General features: G+C 44.4%; 1 protein-coding gene across 4 annotated transcripts in view; it reads right to left on the bottom strand.

The window, feature by feature from the left end:
- PLCE1 (phospholipase C epsilon 1) overlaps nt 1-17,602 on the bottom strand; it is a 312,833-nt gene that overhangs the window by 178,896 nt on the left and 116,335 nt on the right. The gene's annotated exons all lie outside the window — the stretch shown is intronic.

The following is a 17,602-nucleotide window of genomic DNA, read 5'->3' on the forward strand; positions in this document are numbered from 1 at the left end:
GCTAGTTGAATGAAGGGGCATCTCTTGCAGAAATTCCCTCTGGCTATGAATGTAACAGGCCTTTCTGAAATGATGCTTCTGGCTTAATATTTCCAAAGATGAATCATGTCTGATATACTAATTCTAATGGGAATTACCATACAGATGAATCATATTCGTAATGAGAAAACCTGGCTGCCAAGGAAGCCTCTTGAAAAAAAATCAAATCAGGACAAATGGATTATGTTGGGAGGCTTGTGATGTCAAGCTGTGAATTAGGCCGACAGAAGGGATTTAATGGCCTGAACTACCAGGCTCCCTGCAGCTCTAAGGAGCAATGGGTCAGTTAATGAATCACATGGGGACAAAGCCCCTGCAAGACAAAAACAAACTTCCACAAATCCTGTAGACTGTGGTGCCCTGGCTCAGAGGCTCAGGGGCAGTGCTCTTGCTAAGCTGTGCACGTGGGAAGCTGTGAGGGAAAGAAAGTTCCTGGAGTCCTGTGGCCCCAGGCTGCTGTGTCCACAGCAGGTGGAGGAGACCAAGGCCAACCTGTATGGCCAGGTTGTTTGATCCTGGGTGGCAAATGGATCCCTACTCACCTCGTCCAAGCTTCTAACTTCCCCTCCTCTGCCCAACTGAAAAGGATCAGTGTTGCCATCTGTCTTGATGGCTCCCAGAGGCCCCTTTCTGCCTGGGTCATTGCTTCTGGACCAACCAATACTACATTTCCTTCCTCTACTCTTTGCCCGAAGACTGCCTGAGGCTGACCTCCTGGAACATTCTGCTCTGACCACCAAAGGTGGGAGAGCCGAGCAGACGCCTTAGGGTGGAGAGGAAAGAGCCTGGTCTTTGCATCACACTGATCCTGTTGGACTCCTAGTGCCACCATCTAGTGGCAGTGGGAAAGCAACTTGTGTTTCTTTAATGGAGGTTATCACACGGTTGTTATAAACCAGGATTAAATGAGAAAAGATAGCTGTGGGTTCTCCAACTACACAGCCCTTGAGTATCCAAGTGGTCATAACAGCATCCATGCCTGAATCTTTAGAGCTCCAAGGCCATTGCTGCTTGCCTGCAAGACCTGAGACAACTTCCTACCCTCAAAAGGTATCACCCTTTCCCCCAGCCCTCCTAGTTATTCACTGGTGGTCCCAAGGTTGTGGAGCCTCTTCTGTGCTCAGATGTAAGTTTGCCCAGCCTCCCGCATGTGAACTCATGCGCAGATGTCCATGTGTTTTCTGGTCCACAGCTCCATGAACAGCCAGACTCTGAACTCAGTTTTGGGCTAGTGCACCCACTATGCTATAAGTGCAAAGCCTTATCACAGCGTTGATTACACAGGTGGCATTCAATAAGTGGGAGCTTATTAATCCTTCTGGTTAATATGAGAGTTATAGCATGAGTCCTCTCTCACCCCAGGTTTCTTCCTTCCTCTCACTTCTCCACTCTCTTCTTTCCCTCCAGGTTGTTCCTGGAGGTGTTTTCTCCAACTTTCTCTGGGTCCCCAAGGCTTCTTCCCTCAAATTTTTTATTCTTCCCCATGTTCATGTCTCCCACTTTGCTTTTTTATACTTTGTTTCTTCTTCTTATTATTATTACTCCTATTCCATTTTTCTTTACTCTGTCCTGATCTTCCCATCTTCCTCACTCGCTCTCCTTGTCTTCCCTTTATCTCCATGGCTCATCTCTCTCCTCCACCCCCATTTTTTTCACCCCCCCTTTTGATCTGGATCCTTTGAGCTTCAGTTCCGTGGGCAAAGGAAGAAGGTGGGAATAAAGGAGGAGTATTGACTAGGAGGATCTGCAAACTGGGACCATCCTCTAATTGTGAGTGGACAGTTGTTTGTCATTATTGAGTGCACAGTGTTTCTTCTACCAGAAAACTGCAGTGCTTTCATTCTTGAAAGTCCCTTCTTTGATGGGAGTTAAGTAAATGGTCAACGGAGAGGAGCTAGGGACATTCCTCCCCCACATCCCCAAAAAACAGGAACGCAGTAGTTGAGACAACACTGGACCTACCCTCAGCAACAGGACCCAACATAAGTTGGCCTTGCTTAGTTGAGTTGGTTGCAGGCATGATGGCACCCACTTCAGAGCCTCATGCTACCAAGAAGACTGGAAAGCTGTTTAGAACAAGCAGTACAGACTCTCAGGTTTCATCCGAGGGTAGAATCAGGCTTAACAGCCAGTTAGTGAACATACTTCAGGCAGAGCAAATGGACTAGGGTAGCAATGGGTGGATAGAGACCACCGGGTCTCCAGGAGCTGGAGTCACCATGAGCTCAGTCAGGTCACGAGGCAGCCTCGGGAGGGCCTCAGGCAGGGGGCGCTCACCCGGGGGAATCCCCTGAGAAGCTTGGACTGGCATCCAGTGCAGACACGGACAAAGTCTCTGGCTACACTTTAATTTCTGAAGGGGAAGAAATCTACGCCTACGAATATCTTCCTTGTTTGGACACCATTCATTCATTCACTCAACTAATATTAACTAAATGTGTACTTTGTGCCAAAGAGCATGCCAGAAGCTGGAGACAAAATGATGAATGAAACTGTTTTTGTCCTCAAGGAAGTTACAAGTATCAGGGGAGGTAGGCCAGAATGTGGGCAATTCTATTACAGCATGTGATTCTGCAATAGTGTGAATACAAGGTGCTTCAGGAACACAGAGGAAGGTCATAGAAGGTCACAGAAGGTTTCTCCTAGAAGGTAACATCTAGACACAACCTAAAGATAATAAGACTTAGCCAGGCAAAGGTGAAGGCAGAGTAAGATAAGAGAGAGGAAAATGGTCTAAACAGAGGGAGTAGCATGTGCAAAGTGGCTCCTATGGCTGGAGCTAAGAGAGTGGGCAATGAGTCTGGGGAGATAAGCAGGGTCCTTCTGAGTCTTTACAAGTGGTTGCAATTCTAGCCCAGAACTATTTCCTCTCACAAATATTTTCTAAGCTAACTACCATGGAAGTACCTTCAAGAGAAAAAAAAAAAGGTTGACAATCTAGAGGGTTATATCTCCTATGCCTGGGACACCCAACACCCCTTTAGGGGGTATCACGCTAAATACTAAGGATGCAACAACAAACATGACCCAATCTCAGCTCTTAAGTCACCAAAGGGATAGAGATGATCACTTTTAAGATTTCTTTTTTTAAAAATTTAATTTATTTATAAATTTATGGCTGCATTGGGTCTTCATTGCTGCACACGGGTTTTCTCTAGTTGCGGTGCCTGGGCTTCTCATTTCGGTGGCTTCTCTTTTTGCACAGCACGGGCTCTAGGTGCGTGGGCTTCAGTAGTTGTGGCACATGGGCTCAGCAGTTGTGGCGCACGGGTTTAGTTGCTCCACGGCATGTGGGATCTTCCTGGACCAGGGCTCAAACCCATGTCCCCTGAATTGGCAGGCGGATTCTTAACCACTGTGCCACCAGGGAAGCCCCTAAGATTTCTTATAATGTGGTGGTTTCCTTGTTATTAATAAAAACCAAAAGGAAGGGATGAAGTGCCCAACATACATGCCAACATGGACTAGGAAAGACCATGGACTTCATACCCACAGTGTAACAGTGACAGAGGCATCCCTCTGGGTGGGCGGCAGGTTAAGACTTTTCCTGTCTAGTTGGAAGTGTGGAGACAGAGATGGGAAGGCTCTGAAGGAACTGTCGCCTTCCTCTCTACCTTTGGAAGATAGCAGTGGAAAGGTAAGTCTTCAAGAAGGTTCCAAAATATTGGGAAACAAAAAAGTAAACAGGTGATGGCATTAGAATTGTACTCAAGTTCATGGGAAGAGTCAGGGACAATGTCTATCCCCAGACAGAGAACTTCTGTCCTGTTACAGAGGCTCTCAGCTACTTGCACATCTGAGCACATATGTTCAGCAGTAAGATTATACAGAGAAACTGAAGGTCAAAGACAACAGTTCAGGGACTTCCCTGGTGGTCCATCCAGTGGGTAAGACTCTGCACTCCCAATGCAGGGGGCCCGGGTTTGATCCCTGGTCGGGGAACTAGATCCTGCATGCTGCAACTAAAAGAGCCCACACGCCGCAGCGAAGATCCTGAGTGCCGTAACTAAGACCAGGCGCAGCCAAATAAATAAATAAATATTAAAAAAAAAAAAGACAACAGTTAAGAGGGCTCAAGAGTGTGGGAAAGTCGTCACCTCCCACCTCACTTGTGCCTACCCTGTAGCCAGATAAAAAAGCTATGGTTATCCTGGGCTGCATTCCAAAGAACTCCATGGATATCATTAAAAAAAAAAAAGAGAAAAACCCTAAAGTTGATCAAAACTGAGGGATACAGTCATATTAAAGAAAAAAAGGCTTCTAATTTACATTCCAAAAATAAGGCATTTTGGCCCTTACATTTTGTCATTTAAAAAGCCTGTTCTGTTGTCTCTACTGAGCTTAAGGCTTTTCTTGGCTATCAAAACAAAGAGGTCTTTTGTTGACAGAAACAGGCGACAGTGTTTTGGTAAAAAGATTATATATAGAATAATGGTATGAAGCTCTATTGTGTGAAAAGTAGACTTAAGAGCTCTCCCTGTCTCCAGAGTCTCTGGGTTTCTTGCAACAATCTAAAATACTAGTGTCCTTCACTTTGAGGGAACCCTAAACAACTGGACGCAGTCATAATTTTCTAAGACTTTATAAAGGACACTATGCAGATGCAACTACATGTAACAAAAGACAAAGTCAAAAAACAGTATACAGCTGCGACCAAGCCCCCTGGGATCAACCACCTGTGGGTGTCCCAAGATTTTCTCTCCTCTGTACCCTTCATGATTACAGTGATCCATGGTATGTTGTGCTGGATACCGTTGGAACTCATGAAATATTTCTTGAATTGATTTCAGCCAGCTCTTGGTATCTGTATTTATTGGACATTACCAGTATATCAAGGCAGGGGCAAACAAAGATGATGCAGCCAGCATTTGGCATGAGTCCATGCCTGGGGTGGGCTAGAGGGGACGGTGGGACCACTGGGGCTCACTTCCCATCAGAGCAGGTAGGAGTTGATGGAATGTGAATCGAAAATGTGAATGTAGTGCTGAGTCGAAGAAGGGCCCTTTGGTGGGGCCACACTCCATGTAAAACCTAGACATTTCTGCAGCTTCTTCAGACATCCTTGGGTGGATGCCTTTTCAAGATCAAATCAGGCTTCAGCTGGAGGTTTCTATGATCCATGGCCCATGAGTCAGACCACCTTTTGTTCTTTGAGAAGCTCATTCCCTGTGTTCTTTTTTCTTTCAAAATCTTATGCCCTCACTACAAGAATCCCAACCATGCTCAGCCATCTACTTTATGTGTGTGAAAGAGAGAGGAAGGGAGTTCTATTTGTTGTGCTCCTGATGGGAGGAGAAGGACCACATATGGGGACCTGGCACGGGGCCTCAGTGACGAGCAGACCACAGAGGACTCTCTCAACGCTTCCTTGTTTGTGATCCAGTAGTGACCATGATGTGCTAGAAAACAGGAGGCAGAGGCACTGGGGTTGAAGAGGGAACAGATTCTCGAAAACAGGCTCTAGAAAGTCAGGGCTGCAGGGATGATGTCAGAAGCTCTTTCTTTTCTTTTAATGCCCTCCATCCAAATTGCTCCTTGTCAGCTCTTCACCTTGCAGCCATGGAGAAGCTAAGGCAATCTCTTTTAGGACATGGAATATATTCTGTGTTAGGAAGGAGGGTGTAGCTGTCCCTGGCTGGGTTAACTCTGGTTTCCATCCGTCCCCTCCAACAGGTTCCAGCATCTGCTTTTCCACGTTCTGCCCTGTACACACTCCTAAGAATTCTTAAGACAGACTTGGCAACCTTTTCCTACCAAAGCGACGGATCCTTTCCCCACATCGAAAATCAATCAAAGACCACACACAAAGTTAAAAGGGAATCATAGGATTTTTAGACATAGGACATAGAAAATAAGAAAAGCCAAGAGTGGTATGCAGAACATGTATAGCTGAAGATAAATGTGATCTACATTGTGAACAGTTAAGAAAATTGGGGTGTGTGTGTGTAGGGGAGGAATTTGGCAAGAAGAGAATCATAGAGAGATAAAATTTTAAAGCTTGAGATGTAGAGAGGAAGGCAGGGGCAGGAGGAAAAGAAGCAAGGATGGTGTGTCTGAGATGAGCATGCTCTGGAGACACCTGTGGTTCACCCTGGTTTTGGATAACAGAACAATTATCACCCTTCATCCCTACTCTGTGAAGTGCTGACTAATTAATCAATGACTCACCTCTGCTTCATTGAGTGTCTCTTGCATGATCAAGGACAGTTGGGAAAGCAGGGCAGGTAACTGGAAAAGTTAATTAATAGGACAAGACAGGACTTCCCTGGTGGCACAGTGGTTGAGAATCTGCCTGCCAATGCAGGGGACACAGGTTCGAACCCTGGTCTGGGAAGATCCCACATGCCGCGGAGTGGCTGGGCCCGTGAGCCACAATTACTGAGCCTGAGTGTCTGGAGCCTGTGCTCCGCAACAGGAGAGGCCGCGATAGTGAGAGGCCCACGCACCGCGATGAAGAGTGGCCCCCGCTTGCCACAACTAGAGAAAGCCCTCACACAGAACCGAAGGCCCAACACAGCCATAAATAAATAAATAAATAGGACAAGACAGGAGATAATAAGTGAGAAGAGAGAGGTTCAGGCACCTGGGAACAGGCTGATTTCACTGGGATGTGATCGGCCACTGCTTGCCCAGTATCATGCAAGGGCAAAAAATTAGACAGGGCGTAGCAGAATTAACCTATTGTGAGGTCTGAGGATGAAGAAATAAGGAAAGAATATCTGCACTGTGATTATCTTGATTACCTGGGGTGATGTGGAGATTATCATACTAGCAAAGCTACCTATGAGTGAGGTGCTACAAGGCTTGGTATAAAAATCCAAGCATGACAGAAGTCAGACCAGGGAGAGATCATGGAAAAACCTTCACGAAGGAACTAAGCCCCAAGACGCACAGAGCTGGGCTAGGAAGGCAGAGAGGAATGTGTTCATGGGCATGAAAAGCTGCTGGCTCTGAAGTGCAGATGGGGATTGAAGATTGAGGGTCTGGATGTCTTTCCCTCCTCTGCCCCTGTTGGCCACATCACTGTTGGCCTCCATGTGCCCCAATGGGAAGGGAGAGAAGGGCTGGGAAACCCAACTTGCTCTTACTTTGCAGAGAGTGAGGGGGTCAAGAGAGAACAGGCTTTTCCTTCCCCTTCAAAGAGTTTGCCTCTTCGTCCAGGAGGCTTGATGCCAAATGTCCTGAACATTCTGGGCTTGAGGAGTGCCCTTGGGCTGGGACTTTGCTAACACAGCAAAGAATCTATGGCTCTAAGGCAGGTCCTATGGACGCCTTCAGTTCCCCCAGGTCATTGTGACTTCTTTTTTGGTGGCTGCTCCCCAGTGGCTATCAGAGGGCCAGGTGGGCTGGCAGGTCCTGTGGTGTGCCAACCACATACCCAATGAGATGCAAGGGACAAGGTGGTGCTCAGACATTACACTCAGAGCTGCTTTTAAGTAGACCCAGAGAGACACCAATTCAGACACACTCATACCTGTGCACTGAGAAGACTCGACATGGCCTTACTTTGACTCAATGATCTTCAGTGGTGCCCACCCCATGGTCTTGTGATGCCTTAGCATGGTCATGAGAGCTCCTCAATAACCTGTCCCTGTCCATCCTTTTAGCATCATCCTCCATTATTATTACCCTACCTGAACCCACTGTTCCTGCTTACTATCCATCCCCTCAGCATACCCAAGCCCTCCACCCTAACATCCCCTTGGATACCTTTACCTTAACATTCCTATCAGAATCCTACCCAGTCTTAATGCCACTACTTAACTGTATGACCTTGGGACAGTTACCTTCTCTGCACCTCAGTTTCACTGTGGGAAAATGGGGATATTGTGTGGTGATTAATCATATATGTAAAGCACAGAGAACAATGCCTGGGACTCAGCGAGTTCCGTGCAAGTTCTGGTCTTTTTCTCACCCACTGGACGTCCCAGGACATCTGCATGGCTTCTGACCCATCTCCCCCCCTGAATGCTTAGGGTGCTACCTGGAATACAGGTGAGAACTAAATGCCTCCAAGCAGGGTCTACTTTATTTTGCTCTCAGTTATTGTCCCCATTTTAAGCTGTTTATTTTGAAAGGAATGGGTGGACAGCAGAGTTTCTTCTCTGCTGTTCCTAACTCAGTCAGTGTTAAGTCCTCTTAGCAAAGTATAGCTGTGGCTTTTTAATTTTTTTAAGTAGCAGCTTTATTGAGATATAATTCACCCATTTGAAGTGTACCATCAATGATTTTTGGTATTTTCACAGAGTTGTGCAATCATCACCACTCTCTAATTTTAGAACATTTTCATTACCCCAAAGAGAAGCCCCACATCCATTAGCAGTCACTCTCCATTTTCCCCCCAACCTCCCCAGGCCTAGGCAACCACTACCTACTTTCTATCTCTATAGATTTGCCTATTCTGGGCATTTCATATAATCCCCTGTTTTTTTTTTTTTTTTTTTTTTTTTCTTTTTGCGGTATGCGGGCCTCTCACTGTTGTGGCCTCTCCCGTTGCGGAGCACAGGCTCCGGATGCGCAGGCCCAGCGGCCATGGCTCACGGGCCCAGCCGCTCCGCGGCATATGGGATCCTCCCAGACCGGGGCACGAACCCGTATCCCCTGCATCGGCAGGCGGACTCTCAACCACTGCGCCACCAGGGAGGCCCTCCCCTGTTTTTTTAAAGGGGCCAAACTCTTCTTTCACTCCTCATTAATCTATTTCCCCAAAATACCCAGCCATAGGACCAGCGCCATAGTAGGCATACAAAAAGTGTTTTGTTGAATGAAAACCAAAAGCTGAATGAAAACTAAAACATGGGTTCCATGTCGTTAAACATATTTTTTTCCACATTTTATCTTTGGACCTTGTTGGTCCAAAGCAAGTTCGGAAAATAAATCAGGAGCAGTGGTGTTGTGTTTTTGTTTATCTAAGACATAGAAAAGCTTTGCTAAGTCTCCTCAAAGTGAAATTCTAGTGCAGTGGTTGTCAAACCTGGCCGTACCTTAGTGTCACCTGAGAAACAAAAAGGCATGAGCCCTGCCTCTCCCCACCCCCCCAAAGTTCAGATTTATCAGTCTGGTGTGGGGCCCATCAGTATCTTTTAAATGTTCCCTGATTTTAAATTAAATATGATTCTATGAACAGCCAGGGTTGAGAACTCTTGTCCCAAGGGAAACAACCATTCTAAGCAAGGATAATTTGTTGAATTCCAGCCATGCCTAGAATGCTACACAGCCCAAGTTTTCAACCCTGCCTTCAGGGAAATGAATCTGAATTTTAAAGAAAGCAATAAGAAACAGAATATTCATTTCACAAAAATTTTCTTTGGCGCTAACATTCCTGTTAGACTGAACCATATGAAACTGCTGATATTTGATTGTTTTGAGTTACAAAATGGAAATTTCATACTACTCAAACTAATTGAATGCATTTATTTCATGATATAGAAGATACATATAATACTCAGTCTGAACCATCACCTTACAAATCCATCTATGCATATTCCTTGTGCTTCATACACTTTTAAAAAAGAACATTTCAAGTTTTATTAAATATATATTTCTAGTACAGGATGGAAAATAAATTTGCCATTAAGGAAGACAAAAGCAAGATAATTCACAAACAGATAAAACAAACACCAACTTTACAGACAAACTTCACTTTTTGTCACACATTGTTTCTGGACAGCACGTCATAAAGCAGATTGTCATAAAGCAAGTTATTTTCCCATAGGAAATATTTATGATTAGGGATTGTGTTCCTGACTAGACATCATATAAATCAGAGATATGATCAACAACAGGTCACGAAAGCAAAGCTGCAACAGCTATAAACCTTTAAAATAATAAATTTTTTATTCAAGTACCATAAAATGCCACAATTATATTTTACCCATTGGTTATTATACTGTCATCATGAAAGGTAATTTAGCACTACCAATAAAATTCAAAAAGTGCATATTCTTTGAGCCTCTTCTAGTGATCTTTCCTATGGGAAAACTGGCCCTGTCTCTTCCCTAGTTACAGGACCAAGTACAAAGGTCTCAGTCTAGACCTGACCCCGCACAGTCTCACGTCCAACTTGCCGGTGCCCTCAGGGCTCCCGCGCTCCTCCACCTCCTCATCCGCGGCTTTGCTCCTTCTGTGTGAGAGCTCTGTGCTGCCCCAGTTGGGAGGCGAATACTAAACCAAGGAGCTGTAGTTCTTTGGTGCCGTCTCTAGTCAAGTCTATCTGCTTTCATTCCCGGCTGGGAAGTCAGTCTTCTACCTCCTTCCAGGGACCAGAACTGCTTGAATCTCAGTCCTCGTTGCTTGCCGGACTCCTTCCTTACTCTGTCTCTGCATGAAAGGGGCTGAAATCCCCTCCTAGAATCCCACCCTGTAGCTGGAAGAAATCCTGCTACCTATTGCCACAAACAAGTGTTTCATGAATGAATGAATGCCTAGATTGTTCCATCACTGCACAACTGAACAGCTACTGCTACGTCTTGGTGGGTCTCCCCGATCCAGGTGGCCCTTGGACTGCCAGCTGCTATAGCCTCCTTGCGAAAACCATGTGCTGTGGAGGCAAGCTCGGCCCTTCTGGCTGTACCCAGCAGCTGTCTCTCTTTGGAAGGGTCTCTGGGACCCCTCCCTCTCTCTGCCCCTTCTTCCTGACCACACTGACCTAATGTTTTACAAGCTCCTGGCATAACTCTCTTACCAAAACCTTCCAGATCAATCTCCAGACATTCTCTTTCCTGCCTCCTCACCTCTCTGGTCTCCCACGCACCGTAGAGGGTGATGGGAATTTGGGAAAGTATCAGCACACAGCTCTAGAACAGTGGTTCTCAGCCATTTTGCCCCTAGAGGACGTTTGGCAAAATGTGAAGACATTTTTGGTTGTCACAACTGAGGACATGCTACTGGCACCTAATGGGTGCAGGCCAATGATATGGTGACATGCTACACCCTAGAAGGCACAGGGCAGCTCTTACAGCAAAGAATTATGCAACCCCAAACTGGCTGAGGTTGAAAAATACTGTTCTAGAGAAATCAAAGAAACCTTTGGGGGCTTCCCTGGTGGCACAGTGGTTAAGAATCCACCTGCCAATGCAGGGGACACAGGTTCGAGCCCTGGTCCGGGAAGATCCCATGTGCCACGGAGCAATTAAGCCCATGTACCACAACTACTGAGCCTGCTCTCTAGAGCCCGTGCTCTGCAACAAGAGAAGCCACCGCAATGAGAAGCCCGCGTACCGCAACAAAGAGTAGCCCCCGCTCGCCACAACTAGAGAAAGCCTGCGCACAGCAGTGAAGACCCAATGCAGCCAAATAAATAAATAAATAAAATAAAATAAAATAAAATAAATTAAGAAACAAAAAACACAAACAGTATGTAAAAAAAAGATGATGCTTTTGTTTTCAGTAAAAAAAAAAAGCCTTCCCTCCAATTATCAAAATTCATGCTGACTATAGAAAAATTAGAAAATAAAGAAAAGCAAAAGATCACATGTGATACCCCATCGGTGTATATTTTTACAGTTGTGGCTGTATTAGATACCATTTATTTTCTGCTTTTGCTGCATAACGTGACAATCAAGCTTTTCTCTGTATTACTAAAAGACACTGCTTTCGTTGTGAGATCCTTCCCATGAACAAACCACAGTGTAATGAAACCTTCTCTTATTAGTGTAAATTTTAGTTGTTTCCAGTTTTCCACTATTATAAAAGCTGTTGTGATATTCACATTTATGCATAACACTTTTTCTACATGGGTGGTTATTTCCTGGATGAATTTTAGAAAGGGTCTATACTCGTTACACAATTTTTGAAATGCAAACAGGTTTTGTCAAGGATTCTATCTAATATCAAAAGTCATGTGGAAATATTCCCCTGGATCCCGGCTCTATGCTGGTCTGAAAACATACTCCAAGCCTGCAACTTAAAGTGTCTCCATTTGAGGAACTTCAAAGGAGCCAGCAAAAAAAGAATCCATCCCAGAACTTTGAATAGAGTGCCGCAGTGGATCATGAGAACAAGAATGAAAGGTCTTGTGATTTTTGGCACGAAGAGACATAACTAATAGGCTCTTAAGATGGAAGGATTTGTTGGTTACAGAGGCAAAATGATTTTACTTAGAATGTCTTTCTTATAAGCATAAGGCCATTTTCTATTTATTAAAGCAGTTTAGGTTAAAACTTTTATTTTTATTTATTTTTTGGTTGTATTTTCTCTTTATCTCAGGTATTTCGGCCTTGGGGAATGCAAAATTTTGACAAACATCTTAACAGCTGTTGTTGGGATAAATTCAGAACATTTTGAAACAAGAATAGGTCAAAGATAAAAAATTTTTTTTTCATAAAGGCCCAGTTTTCCTCAGTTTTAGCAGCTGATTAGAGTATGGCTATAGAGAAGTAGAAGTTAAACTCTCACTTTCTTCATGCTCCCAGATTCAAAGGAAAATCTACAAGTATACATAAAGCAAAGCAATTATGTCTTTTTCTTTAAATTGGAGTATAGTTGACTTGCAATGTTGTACCAAAGCAATATGTCTTGATGTGTAAACTCAATGATGGCAGGGAATGGTAAGAAGTTGGGAATCAGAGGACCTGTGTTTCTACTCCTCTATGCAACTAGGAAGCCCTTGGCTTTGTCACTGACATTGGAAGGGCTCAGTTTCAAAAAAGGAAGCCTATCAAATATGAAACAGTATATATGAAGTGCTTTTGGAGATACAGTGTACTTCTCTACATGCAATAACAGTACAAAGAGGGTTGTTATTGTGTATTCCCGTGTATTGTGTATTGTCCTTTATGATGTCAATGCAAGGATGGTCAAGGACAGGAAAGTCAGTGTTGATCAGGCGAGCTGTGAGACTGGAAAGAAGCAGGAAGATGTCTGGGGGGAGAATCAGTGGTTCAGAATCAGGTATCATGGCAGGAATCAAATTCTCTTCCAAGTCACAGGTCTAGGAACCAGGATATTAGCAATGATGATGGGAGGCATAAAAACCACATACATCAGCAGCAACTGTGACCACTGACACCACCATCTGAGGGTTTACCTCATTGTAGGCACTCTGCTAAGTGCTTTACTTGCATTATCTCAGTCAATCCCATTATCTTAGCCACCCAACAGGAGTAGTTACGGAAACATACACAAGACAGACTTAGAGAGGCGTTCAGAGTAATATAAAATCTTACAGCTGCAAAATGGCCAAGCAGAGATTTCAACCCCTGTCTTCTGACTCAGAGCCCAAGGGAAAGATCAGGCAAGAGTAGGAGTTAAACAGGGAGCTCAGGGACAGCACAGAGGAGGCATGAACCTGCAAGCCAGGCTGAGGCTGAGGCTGAGGTTGAGGCTGAGGCTGAGGCCTCCCTGACTCTTCCTCCTGGGAAAACAGCAGGTAAAGCTCCTGGAGGCACCATGGGTGCAGCTGAGCTCAGGCCCTGCCTGGTGCAGAGTGGGGTGGGGACCAGGAGGTCTTACAAATGGACTGGCATTGTTCCTCCAGTTAACAGGGAACAGTTCGTGCTGCTGCATGTGCCCTCTCTTCCCTGCCCTCCCCCCTGACTGGGGTTAGGAATGGACTACGAGGCCAGCAGGCCTTGGCCTGTGCTATGGAGAGAAGCAACGGTGGAGCCTTGGTCCACAGACAAAATCTGCCATGGTGGGTTAGCCTCACAGTTCATTCAGCCCAGAGCTCATCTCCAATAATGAAATCAAGTGCAATGACTTATGAACTGTTTGTTTTTTTTAAAAGATTTAATTTTATTTATTTCTGGCTGTGTTGGGTCTTCGTTGCTGCGTGCGGGCTTTCTCTAGTTGTGGTGAGTGGGGGCTACTCTTCGTTGCGGCGCACGGGCTTCTCATTGCCGTGGCTTCTCTTGTTGCGGAGCATGGGTTCTAGGTGTGTGGGCTTCAGTAGTTGTGGCTTGCGGGCTCTAGAGCGCAGGCTCAGTAGTTGTGGTCCAGGGGCTTAGTTGCTCCGTGGCACGTGGGATCTTCCCAGACCAGGGATGGAACCCATGTCCCCTGCATTGGCAGGCGGATTCTTATCTACTGTGCCACCAGGCACAGTAGAACTTCTTTTTTAATAACAAAAAATATTTTCAAGAGAAATCTCATGTAGAAGCCCAGAATTTATAAAAGATAAGAAGTAGAGCGATTCTGGTTTAAAGAGAGATGAAGGAAGCCCAGAATGGTCTCCTTTCACCCATCCCCAACCTAAACACTTTCATGGACATTGGGCCAAAAGCATGTTTGGACCCCTTGACACCAACAGGAATGATATGGACCGCAAATATTCTAACTTTCTTTAGAAAGCCAGTAGCAATCCATTACCATGTAGTTTCCTAAAACCTTTTAAAAAATCTATTTTTCCATCTGCACCACAATTGTGGCTACAGAGTCCACTACTTACTTGCCACTTTTGGAAGTATTTTTCTCTTGTCCCAGGCTCTCTCTGCTCTAACTTCAAGGGCTATCTTCTCTTCTTCTTAGTAGTTACACTAGGAAGTCTATTTATGATTTTAGAAACTTTGTTCACCTCCTCCTCCTCTTTCCAGACAGAACATTCCTAAGCTGTTTAGTCTGTTCTCACTGGAGGATTAAATGCAATAATATATGTAAAGCACCAAGCAAAAGAGGTAGCATAAAGGAGGGGTTCAGGAAGCATCATGCCTTTATCCCTCCTTTTCCATCTCCTTAATCATTTAAAAGGCTCTTCTCTAGTTTTGCCTTACACTGTAACCCTTTGCTCCTTTCTTAATCATAGTCATTGCTGTGCTCCAAATAAGGCTGGGCAAGATAACAATGACATCTTTACCTCCACAACCAAATACTGATACCGCAAGACTGTCAGCATCAAGCCTAGCCTGCACCACGTGACCTGTCATCGCAGCCAGGGACACAGAGTTCACTCTTCTCTATGTAGCCTCCAAGTTCCCTGATAGGAAAATTGTAACAAAGAAACCCTGGCCTGAATGAGGGTCTATATTTTGTGTTGCATAATCGAGAGAGTGAGGGAGGGACAGAGAGGAAGACAGATAGACAGAGACAGAGACAGAGAGAACCCACACAGGTGAGAAGTGAGGGATCAGGGAGGGTTTGCTTATAGCCAAACAATGTTGGAAGAAGAAATAACTTTCTTTTGCCGAAAGAGAGACATGAGGAGCAGGGAACAGGAGTTCTCAGAGGACGGGAACTCTTAGGAAGGGAGCTAGTACTCACTTCCTGAATTTGTACACGGAGGTAAGGAAAATCAGGGGGACCTTCAAGACACTATTGGCAGGAGGATAAATTGACACAACTTTTCCAGAGGACCATTTATCAATATCCACGGTTTTAAGTGTACATACCCTAAGATTCAGCAACCACATTTTTAGGACTCTGAACTTACAGAGATATTAACATTGCACAGACAGATGTATGGTGATGTTCATTCCAGCACTGATCCTTTTCTAAGGAAGTGTTCATCATCAGTGATTGATTAAATAAATTATGGTGTATCCATACAATGGAATAGTAGGTAATAGTGAAAAGGAGGGAGGTAGCAATATATGTACTAACATGAAAAAATCTCAAAAATACAATATATGAAAAAGACAAGTTGTAATACGTATAATATGAGCCACTTGCAGTTTTAAAATTAAATAACTATTCATATGAACATAAGAAGGCCACCTGGAAGGATACACATGGATTATCTCAATGTTTTGGAGAGGAGGACAACTGTCACTTTTTACTTTAGGTATTTCTAGATTGTTGGAATTTGTAATTAAAAATAAACAGGAGAGCTAGCTATAGCACAGTGGTTATGTGCATGGGCTGTGAAGCCATATTACCCAAGTGTGAATCCCAGCTCTGTCTTGTCCTAGAAGTGACAGGTAATTTAATCTCTCTGTGACTCAGTTTCCTCATCTGTAAAATGTCATTAATGACAGTACTCATAAGGTTGTTGTGCCAATTAAATGAAGTAATACACATAAAGAGGTTAGAAAAGGCCTGGCATATAGTGAACACTCCATAAATTGTTAGCCTATAAGAATACCTTTTTTTGTCATTTTTTTAAATTACCGGAGGATAGAAGGGGAAAGGTGGGAAAAGATTAGTGCCAGATAATAAAAGGCCTCAAACATTAGGCTAAGGAATGACAATTAATTTATTCAGTAGGAAATGAGGAGCCATTTATTCATTGAATAAATATTTATTGTGTGCCTTTTATGTGCCAGATGCTGTTCCAGAGGGCTGGGACACATCAGTGAATGAAACGAACAACGATATTTTAGAAAAGGTCTGATGTAATCAAGATTGGCCTTTTGGGTATGATAGTTACATGTCTTAAAAGCGTTTTGTGTGTGTTTGTGGAGGGAGGTGACCAGGAAGACTAGGGCTGTCAGTGAGAAGGCCAACACGTTATTCGGGCAATGAAGGCCTGATGCACGAAAGGGACTCCAGGCCCGAAGCCTGGAAGTGGTATCCAAGGCCTGAGAGAAGATAGGCAATCCCTAGTGTTGGCAAGGTGGTGAGGCTGGCAGTCAGGCAGGGAGCTGTGGTGGGCCAGAGAACCTCTGAACATCAGCTTTTTAGAGTTTATCTCAGCATCGGCCAACTCAGTTGGCCTGCAGTCAGACCACCTGGTTCCCGTCTCATGCTTACCACCACTGACTGACCAGAGGGGCTCTGGAGAACAAAACTTCTCTGGGCCTCAGAATCCTCATATAAAATGAGGGTCACCCTAGATGATCTCCAGGGCCCCTTTCGACTCTAACATTCTATAGTTTTCATATCCCAAAGAGGCAAGTGAATGGGACTTCCTTTCCTATTACCAGTGTATTATATACCAGAGTCAAGAGAAACCATTAAAACACAGATTCAGATGTGCAGGATAATGTGTGAGAAGATTGTTTACATTCATTTCCTTTTTGAGAAAGCACGTATTGAATTTGAAGCCAAATGTATGTGTCAGGGTCTGAAAACGGGTTACTCCAGTAATTTCTTTCCATACATGCAGCTGTTCTAAAGCATAAACCACACTCGTTCAGTAAAACCATCATCTGTTCTATAAAGAATATAAGCATTCATCTGGCCCTTATTTTTAGAGTAAGAGGTCAAATGCACAAGGGGTGAGATGTAGTTGAGACCACTGTGCCAGATGCAGACAGGGGCTGGAGGCCAATTATAAACCGTAATATCGGAACTTGTGGGTATTTCAATTAGATGGCTTAGAAGATCAAAAGAAATGAATTACTGAATATCAGAGTGGCCAAACAGAAGCTGCAAAAAAGCCCACGTTTCATTCATTCAACAGATTGCTCTCACAAAATAAATCACCAGAATAAACAGATTCTGACTCATTTCCCATTGCTTGTTGGAGTTTGGTTCTTTTTTCCTCCAGGGTCATGGAATGTGTGAACTTCAGGCTTACTCTCTGTGTGAGAAAAGCCCTGTATGAGGATAATCAACTCTATGTTAGAAGAAACTGTAACTTTCTACTACCCACAAGTAACGGGCACCAAAGCCAGGCTGCCTGAGCCTTGATCCCAGCCCTACCAACCCCCAACTAAGTGACTTCAGGCAAATGACTACTAGGCTCCGT

This window comes from Mesoplodon bidens, assembly GCF_964165515.1.
Source record: "Mesoplodon bidens genome assembly, chromosome: 1".
In the NCBI taxonomy this organism is placed as follows: domain Eukaryota; kingdom Metazoa; phylum Chordata; class Mammalia; order Artiodactyla; family Ziphiidae; genus Mesoplodon; species Mesoplodon bidens.